Source organism: Arachis hypogaea, chromosome 12, assembly GCF_003086295.3.
Source record: "Arachis hypogaea cultivar Tifrunner chromosome 12, arahy.Tifrunner.gnm2.J5K5, whole genome shotgun sequence".
Classification (NCBI taxonomy): domain Eukaryota; kingdom Viridiplantae; phylum Streptophyta; class Magnoliopsida; order Fabales; family Fabaceae; genus Arachis; species Arachis hypogaea.
Window position 1 is genome coordinate 67,125,857 of NC_092047.1, and position 10,388 is coordinate 67,136,244.

Sequence of the window (10,388 nt, forward strand, 5' to 3'; positions counted from 1 at the left end):
TTGAGTTAGTGGAATTTGATTTGTAATTGTTTTGAAGATGCTTATTTACTTTAGATCAAGTGGACAAAAAAAAATCATATAGTTGCATTCATATATATAGGTTGCATTGCATTTCATAGGTTTTACATGTTCTTACTCATTCATTTTATCTCCTTCAACTAAGCATGAGGACATGCTAATGTTTAAGTGTGGGGAGGTTGATAAACCACTATTTTATGGTTTATATTGTGTTTAATTGTATGGTTTTATCATGATCTTTATCCACTTATTCATTAAATAAGCATGCATTTATAATTCCTTCCTAAAGTTATTGTATGATTAAAAACTTGCTTCCTAGGGACTTTAATTATGTATTTTATTTCTCCTTTATTCCATTCGATACCGTGATCTGTGTGTTAAGTGTTTCAGGCTTTACAAGGCATGAATGAGTTGGAGATTGGAGAGGAAGCTTGCAAAAATGGAAGGAACAAAAGAAATTGAGGAGATGACCAGCGAGAAGTGACGCGGTTGCATGGATGACGCGACCGCGCGAAGAAGAGGAAATCGCAGTGACGCGGCCGCATGGATGACGCGACCGCGTGACATGCGCGATCTGCATAATCTGCAGAATCGCTGGGGGCGATTTCGGGCCCTATTTTGACCCAATTTTCGGCCCAAAAAAGTAGACTAGAGCCAGAGAACATGCAGAAACCAACAACAACATTCATTCCGCATAGTTTTAGTTTTTAGATCTAGTTTTCCTCTGCTCTAGGTTTTCTCTCTACACATTCATAGTTTTTAGGATTTGTTATGTTCATTGTTTTTGCATTGGGATATTGAGAAGAGTTATTGCCTCATCAAGACTTCGACACTCTAGTTCGTTTTCTTTACTTGTCTCTTACTCTTCCATGTTCCTTAATTTACTTAATTTTACTGTTGGATTATTTTAGCATTTATTAATACAAGAATCACTTTTATTTTTGATTAATCTTTTGATCATTATTTATGATGTCTTTCTTTAATTCCTTTTCTTATGTTATGAATTTTACATTTACAATGAGCGAGTAGTCCCCTAACTTGATGGGGAGTTGATTGAAAGAAACCCTTGAAGTTGGGATCCTCAAGAGAGAGATTGTAGTTGGGTTTATTGTTGGATTGCTCTCTAGTCAGTAACACCAATCCTCCCCAGAGCGGATTGGAACTTGTGGATAGAAATAGCATTCCAACTTGTTCAACTTTCCCTTACTTAGTGAGGGACAACTAAACAGAATAATCCCCAATTATCAATTAATCTTGAGAGTACTGCAACAAGAATAGGGCTTCCAACTAATCAACTCCCAATCAAGGCTTTTATTTAAATGTATATAAATTCTCTAATTTAATTTTCTGCCATTCAACTCAAACTTTTTTGAAAACATCTGATTAATAAAATAGCACACTTTTCTGCAACTCGTTGGGAGATGACCTAGGACTCATACTCCCAGTATTTTGATTTTAGTTTCTGTGACACCCTTTTTAAATTGATAAAGCGGATTTCTGGTTGGTTGAGAACTATACTTGCAACGCATATTTTATAATCATTCTTAACTCGCCAATTTCCGCCCGGATCACATACATCATTCAAATCACTCACTGGGGGCTATCCATACCCGGGAATTTATACGTGCCCGGTCACCCTTACGACGTAGGGTCAACAGAGTATCGAGATCTAACCTAAAACACGTAGTGGCAAGCCACGGTTCTTTACCCAAGGAACTCGTATCTCAGATAAACGTGCAAAAGCCACATACGTTTATTCATAATCATTCATCCATCATCATTTCCACATTTCATTAACAATTCATATCAAACCAATAATTATTCAACCCATAAGTCAGTTTTTATTTCTCAAATCTCTTCAAACTCATAATTCAACTTTCCTCAAAATCAATTCCTTTTCAAATCTTAGTTGCTTAATATAACATTCTACAAAACTTTCAAGAGACTTTCAATCATCACCTTAAAACGGAACTTTCTTTGAGAAGACACAAGACTTTAGGGAAGAATAACCTGCCTCACTTCTCAAACTCTTTAGAAATCCTCGGAATCATAATTACTCAAATTGAAATTATTTAAAATGGAGACTTAAAACCAAAACCAAGGCATGTAGGCCAAAAGTTCTGAGCTAGTTTCAAAACCAACATTATTTAAGTCCAAAAACCCAATTTCTTTTCATTCTTAAATCGGAAACTTTCCCAAAGGCTCGGATTTGTTTAGTTAAGATTTAAAGAATACTTCAAAAGCAATGCGAAATTAAGTAATCAAAGTTCAATTTTCTTTAAAATCTACAAAAAAATCCTCCAAGGGTACTTCTTTGACCAAACCGCAAAACATAGGTCTCCTCATGTTTAAATCAAACTTAAAAATAAGCTTTCCTTAAAAGATTAAACTTGAATCACCTATTTCTTAATAAATCAAGAACCAAACAATAGAACCTCTCGAATCCAATCCTTTTCTAAATCATACTTGAAAATAAAATCTTGAATTTCATAAAATTTCAGCAGCATCTCCCCTAAAACTTGGACTTTGCCACCCGTTTCGGGTCCCAACCAAACCAGTATACAATCCCTTCCATGGGTTCAAAACCAAATCAGTTTAAAATCAGACTAATTTTGAAAATTTCATATCCTTCTTATAATTCAAGAAATCAAATCCAAACTCAATCCATTTTCAAAGAACCAACTCGTTTTCCAAAATTGTAATGAAATATTTCAGCAACCAACCAAATAACCAAATCAAACAACAATCCAATCCAACCACAAATACGTTCATTCATAAAATAGCACAGCAATACATAAGTCTTATACAATCACCAAAAGTACATTTATTACATTAATATCCATTTATAACAACTCCAAATCATAAAATTAAGTTCTTTGAAAAGACCCCTACCTCGATAAGTGAACCCATAACCCAAACGCGTTAACGAATTCCTTTCATCTCGTCTCGAAACCAACAGTAGCTTTAATTAATACCCCGCACACTTTTGCAACAGCATAAACATCTTTAAGTTACATGCAACCCCGGTTATTAACTCCTAAAACATCAATATCATGGAAACCTCAAAACACATAACAAAAAACCAAAGGTGAGGATTCCGAGATATAGACACTTACTGGAATAAAAGAACGACATGCCAGCCACGCCAAACTTAACCGGCAGCAGCTCCGATAGCGGCCAGGAGCTTCAGTGGCTCAGCAACAATCTTAATTTTTGACATGCAGACTCATAAAATTAACCCTACAATATCTATACATCAGAATCCTTAACCACAGATAGTAAGAATGATTACAGAAAGATCTTAAAGGCACGGGCAACTCACTGTAAAAAGAAGAATGACAGAAGTGGAGCGGTGGCTCCGATGGCGACCTCCAGCAGCGGCGACGGAGATAGCTTCACGGACGGCGACGTGGTTTGGCGACGGGTCGGCTGGGCGGACTGGTGAAGATAGATTCGATGCGCGTCTCTTCTCTCCATGGCTGAGCTCCCACGCGGTTCTGTTTCCTCCCTCACATATCCTTCTCTCGTGGCAGAACAGTGGTAGCGTCAGCATGGAGCGCGGCACGGCGGTGGTGACAGAATCGACCTTCCCTCTTTCGCGCATCTCTTCTTCCCGACGGCGTAGCTGGCGGCGGCAAGGATAAACGGCGGCGACAGGTTAGGGCGGTGTGAGCTTCTCCTTCTCTTTGAGGGTTCTGGAGGCGGCTCGTGGACAAACCAGCAACCCGCGGCCTCCTCCTTCGTGTGTCTCTCTTCCCTGCGCGGTCTCCTCAGCGCTGGCACAAACGGCGACGTGACGGCGGTTGTGGCGAGGCGGCAGTCCTGAGCGGCGCGGTGGTGGTACGACGACTTTCCCTTCCCCAGCGCTCTCCTTCTCTCTCTCGGATCCCCCTTCTTCTCTCTTTTCCTTTCCTTCTTTCTTTTCTTTCCTCTTTCTGTTTCAGCTGCTGGGTAGGTTGTGTTTAGTGTGTGTGAGTTTGTGACCGTGAGTGAGGTTGAGTGAGTGAGGGTAGTAGTGTTAGGGTTTGGGGTGGTGTGGGTTAGTTTAGGTATTTTTTTTAAAAATGGGGATAGTAGTGTGATTTTATAAAATAAATAAAAGATAGAATAATAATTAAAAATCAAATTAAATTTGAAGTATTCATCCTTAAAATACTTTTTAATTACCAAATTGGTAAATTATATTTAGTTAAATACTATTTTAATAAAAATTAGAGATAAGTAAATTAATTCTTCTTTATTTATAAAATAAGATTAAAAATCTAAATATTTAAAATTAAGGCATATGAAATATTCACTATTTTTCAACTATAAGAACTCTAAATAATAAATAAGAATTTACTCAGCTTATATATAAAAATCACTAAAAATATATTCTTAAATAAATATAATAGATCATAAATAATTTATTTAATAATTTTTCAAAATTCGGGGTCTTACAACGCGCACTCCACTCGCACGCGTGGATGAGGATGGCTGGAAGCGGCGTGCAAGGATGGACACATCCGCGTGGATCAGAGGATTCCTATCGACGCGCACACGCACTTGGCGCCCATGTGTGGATCACAAAAGCAATCGGCACGCACGTACACATGGCGCGCACGCGCGGGAAGCTGCACGTGACCTCATTAAATGAAATCATGCCTGGTGATTTCTGAGGCTCATCAGGCCCAAATTCAAACTATTTCTGCATGGAAAAGACCCAAGGATGCTGGGGGAAAAGGGGGGGGGATCAATCATTTTACACTAAGACACAATTTTAGCTAGCTTTTGGTTCTTTGTTCTTCTAGAGAGAGAAACCCTTGTTTCTCTCTAGATCTAGTTTTAATTTGATCTTTCCTTGTTGAATTCTGAATTGGATCTTGTTAATTACTAGTTTTAATTGTTTAATTTGAATTCCTTAGTATAATTTTGCTTAGATCTTGTGTTAGTTTCATGAATTTTTGTTAATGTCACTTTATACCCATTTCATGAATGTTGTGAATCTTGACTTGTTGATGTTACATTGATGATTTCTATGATTAATTGTGTTGTTTGGATGATTGTATGTTGAAAATTGTTAGTGTGTACTTGTTAATTTCAATTTAATTGCAATTTGGAACATGTCTTTTGTTAATGCTTACCATGTGTTCGATGGATTGTTTACCTTGATTATGGAGTAGTTCTCTTTACTCTTGGCCTAGACTAAGGGAATTGGGTAAACTTGAGTCATTGGGTCTAATGGATTTGATGATTTGGGAGCCCTTAGTGGTCAATTTGATAGCCATTGATGCTAACCTTCTATTAAGTCAATTAGTAGTGAGGTTAGAACTTATGGGTTGATGTTGACCAAACCATTTGACGTACTTCAAGCATAGAAGTAGACTTAATGAGTTCGATTCCTCATAATTGTCAAGATATGGTTATGAGACAAAGATGGTGACCCCAATTTCCATGCCTAGCCAAGAGTTGCTTTTATCATTCCTATTTGAAAATCCAAATTCTTAATCACTTGACTTAGTTATAGTTACTTGTTAGTTAGAATAGAATCATATTGGATGTTACTTTGTTAGTTTGGAATTGCTCATGTCTTGTTTAGTTATTTGAATTAGTTTCTTGCATTGTAAGATTGCTTGCTTATTAAGATTCCCATTTATTTTCTTGCTCATGACTTACAACCCCGGAATTCTAACCAATGTTGAAGCACATGTTTGCCCATTCCTTGTGAGATGACCCGAGGTTTGAATACTTCGGTTATTTCTATTGGAGTTGAACTTGTGACAACCAAATCCCTTCTAAATTTGATACTCAGGGATTGTTGTTGGGTAGAGCTATACTACCAATGCGGTTTTCATTGAGAAATTCTATTCCGACGATAATCCTTGCACACGCCGTTGCTGGGGAATGGTTGCAACATATGCCTTGATATTGGTTATGTGAATATGTGAATATTGTAGATAGTTTAATTGCTTTCAATACATAGCTATAGTTTAGATTTCTTTTACATTTGTGCTATGACTCTCAAGTTTGATGACTCGGTCTCAACCGAATTCTAGCTTAGCTGATTTTGATCCCGAGATTGAAAGAACTTTGTTACACACTTAGTAAGCTAGACGACGGTTGGAGTCCGCTAAACCCTAAACCCTGAACCCGAGAGTGACTTGGAGTCCGCTACTTCCTATTCTTCTGTTGGCACTAATAATACATCTTTGCATCCTACAGGTGAGCCACACATGGCGGAGCCACGACGGATCACTTTGCATGAGCAAGGAGCTCCGAATATCATACTTCAACCATTGCAAGCAAGGTATCCTAACCTTGATCCAAACTTTGAATTGAAGAGTAGCTTGATACATCTACTTCCTAAATATCATGGGTTTCCAGGTCAAGACCCCATCCGACATCTAAGAGATTTTCAAGTTGCTTGTTTTACGGCTCGAAGGCATGGAGCCGATGAGGTGGCTATCATGATTTTTGACTTCCCTTTCTCTCTTGAAGGGCAAGCGAAGACATGGTTTTATTCGCTACCGGATGAGATTGTGACTAACTGGGATTTCTTGAGAAGAGAGTTTCTAGATAAATTCTTCCCACCGGAAAAGACCGACTACATTCGGAAGGAGATTTCGGGCATAATGCAAAGAGACCAAGAGAGTTTGTATGAGTATTGGTCTCGGTTCAACAGGCTATTAGAATCTTGCCCACACCATGGAATGAACACTCACTTGCTTATTAGCTACTTCACCGGAGGTCTTTGTGTAGAAGATAGAAGATTGCTCACCGCTTCTAGTGGTGGTTCCCTTTTGAAAAACAAGATGGAGGGAGAAGCTTGGAATTTGATAAAGGATGTTGCCGAGGCTACACAACATACAAGGGTGAGAAGTAATCCTCTCAAGGGTGTGGTAGAACCATCCCCTTCCGAATCAAGCCTAACCAAAGCACTTGGGGATATGACCACCATCCTTACACAAATACAAAAAGATCAAAAGGAATACTACTCCATCCAAGTCGTCCAATCCCCACCTCTAGTTGCTCAACTTGAAGGCCCTCCTAGGATTTGTGGATTGTGCTCTAGCACCACACATTACACCGATCAATGCCATCAAATTCAAGAGGAACATGCTCTTGTAGTAGCCAATGTGAATTACAACAACCGTCCACCCTATCATTCTCAAGGCCAAAACAATTACCCTCAAGGTGGTAACCAACATCAAGGGTGGAGAGTTAATGCATAAGGAAGCAATCAAAACCAAAGATGGAACAACTCTTTTTCTCACCACAACAACAACAAATTTTCATCCCAATACCACTATAACAACACCAACTACCAAGCCAACCAAGGCCACTCCAACCAAAACCAAAACAACTACACCAAGTACCAAGCACCACACCATAGACAACAATCCAACCAAACTCCTCCATCTTCCAACAATCAAGTTGATGAGTTTAGAGCCGCCATGGAGAAACGAGATGAGAGCAACAAGGCTCAGTTTGATGCCTTGGGCGCTCAATTGGCTAACCTCACCAACATGCTTTCAAAGATGGCCATGTCAAACCAACCGTCAACTCCCAACAACAACACCAACCAACCCTCAAGTTCTTCTAACCTTCCATCCCAACCCCAACCAAACCAAAGGGCGGTCTCAACGCCATCACTCTACGGTCGGGGACTACATTGGAGGAGATACCTCCAAGGGTCATGGGAGACATTCATGAGGAAGAAGTGATTTTTGAAGCTCCAAATGAAGAAGAGGTGGTAGACAAAAGGCATGAGGAAGAAGGAGTAAACCTCAAGGAACCCAAGAGGAAAGCTATAGTGGATGAGTCTATTCCTATTACATTCCCTTCCATGGTGAAGAAGGCAAAGAAAACACCGGAATTTGATTTAAACATGCTTCAAGTGTTCAAGAAGGTTGAGGTAACCATACCACTTCTTGATGCTATTCAAAAAATTCTAAAGTATGCAAACTTTTTGAAAGACTTGTGTACACACAAAGATAGGATAGGAGAATTGGAGACATTAGCCTTAGGTAGTTCAATTTCTTCCTTGATGGAACTATTCCAAAGAAATATGGTGACCCTGGACCTTGTTTGGTATCTTGTTGTATTGGTGGACGCACTTTTCATGATTGTATGTGTGACTTGGGAGCTTGTGTAAGCATCATGCCACTTTCTATCTATGTGCGGTTGAATTTAGCTCCATTAAAGAAGTCAGCGGTGAGGTTTGCCTTAGCCGATAAAAGTGTGATCACGGTGATGGGAATAGCGGAAGATGTACTTGTGGCGATCAAGGATTTAGTTTCTCCGGTTGACTTTTACATCCTTGAAATGCCTCCAATAGAAAATAGAAACTCATCCTCCGTTCTACTTGGTAGACCCTTCCTCAAGACCTCTAAATTCAAGTTAGATGCCTTCACCGGCACATATTCCTTTGAGGTTGGAGACAAGACTATCAAGTTCAATTTGGAAGAAGCCATGAAACATCCTCCTGAAGAACACTCCGTGCTCCGATGTGATGTAATTGATGAAGTGGTAGCGGAAGTGCAAGAAGAAGACCACAACAAGTTGTGCTACCCTATTGTTGAGGAGACGGATGACCAAGAGGATGAACATGAGAAATTTGTCAAGAATGAACTCCATGGACTTGATGAAAAGGAACCTCAGCTTAAGGCAAAGAGTGAACTGAAGCCCCTTCTATCTCATTTGAAGTATGCTTTCTTAGAGGACAACCAAAGGTTTCCGGTCATTATTGCTAGTAAGCTTTCAAGTGAAGAAGAAGAAAAGCTCCTAGATGTTCTAAGAAAGTACAAGAAAGCAATAGGATGGAGCCTAGCGGATATTGTGGGAATTGACCCCCGCAAGTGCATGCATAGGATATTTCTCCAAGATGGAGCTAGGCAGGTTAGGCAGCCCCAAAGGAGGCTCAACCCGACCATCCTTGATGTAGTGAAGAAAGAGGTCACCAGATTACTGGATGCGGGTATCATATACCCAATTTTTGACAGTGAGTGGGTGAGCCCGGTCCAGGTTGTCCCCAAGAAGTCGGGCATCACGACAGTCAAAAAGGACGACGGTGAAATGGTCACTAAAAGAGTACAAAATACGTGGTGAGTGTGTATTGATTATAGAAGATTGAACGCCGCTACACGGAAGGACCACTACCCCTTACCCTTCATCGATTAGATGTTGGACCGTTTGGTGGGTAAATCTCACTAATGCTTTCTTGATGGATTTACTGGCTACTTCCAGATTCATATTGCTCCTGAAAATCAGGAGAAGACCACGTTTACTTGTCCGTTTGGCACCTTTGCCTATAAAAGGATGCCATTTGGACTATGTAATGCACTTGCCACTTTTCAGTGGTGCATGACGAGTGTCTTTTCCGATCTAATGGAGAATTGTCTGGAAGTATTTATGGATGACTTTAGCATTTATGGTACTTCATTTGATTGTTGCTTAGAGAACTTGGCCAAGGTCTTAGCTAGATGTGTTGACACTAACCTTGTCTTAAATTTTGAAAAATGTCACTTCATGGTACAACAATGTATAGTGTTAGGACATGTAGTATCTCATGAAGGCATTTCTGTAGACCCGGCCAAGGTCGATGTTATCACCACTTTACCTCACCCCTTGTCTGTGAGGGAGGTCTGCTCGTTTTTGGGACATGCAGGATTCTATAGGTGCTTTATCAAAGATTTCAGTAAGATTGCTTTGCCATTGTCGCGCCTACTCCAAAAAGATGTGGATTTTGAGTTTGACAGCGAATGTGTGAAAGCTTTTGAAGAGCTAAGGAGAGTTCTTACCACGGCACCGATTGTGTGAGGCCCCAACTGGACGTTGCCATTTGAGATAATGTGCGATGCGTCAAACCATGTTGTAGGCATCACGCTTGCACAGCACGATAGTAAACTCCCTTATGTCATTGCTTACTCTTCTAAAACACTGGATGTAGAACAATCCAACTATACCACTACTGAAAAATAACTTCTAGCTATTGTTCATACTTTAGATAAATTCAGATCTTATTTGCTAGGATCAAAGATAGTGGTATGCACGGATCATGCAGCTTTAAAGTACTTAATGACAAAGAATGAGTCAAAGCCTAGACTCATACGTTGGATCTTACTTTTACAAGAATTCGACATTGAGATTAGGGACCGGAGTAGATCTCAAAACCTGGTTACAGATCATTTAAGCCGCATAGAGAATTTGAAATTTGATCCATTTCTGATCAATGACTCATTCCCATTGGATAGTTTGCATGCTGTGTCGGATAGCTTTTATTGGTTTGCCCCAATGGCGAACTACTTAGTTGCGAAAATCTTCTCTCCCAACTTTTCGAAAAACCAAAGGGACAAGTTGAGGAGTGATTCCAAATGCTATATTTGGGATGA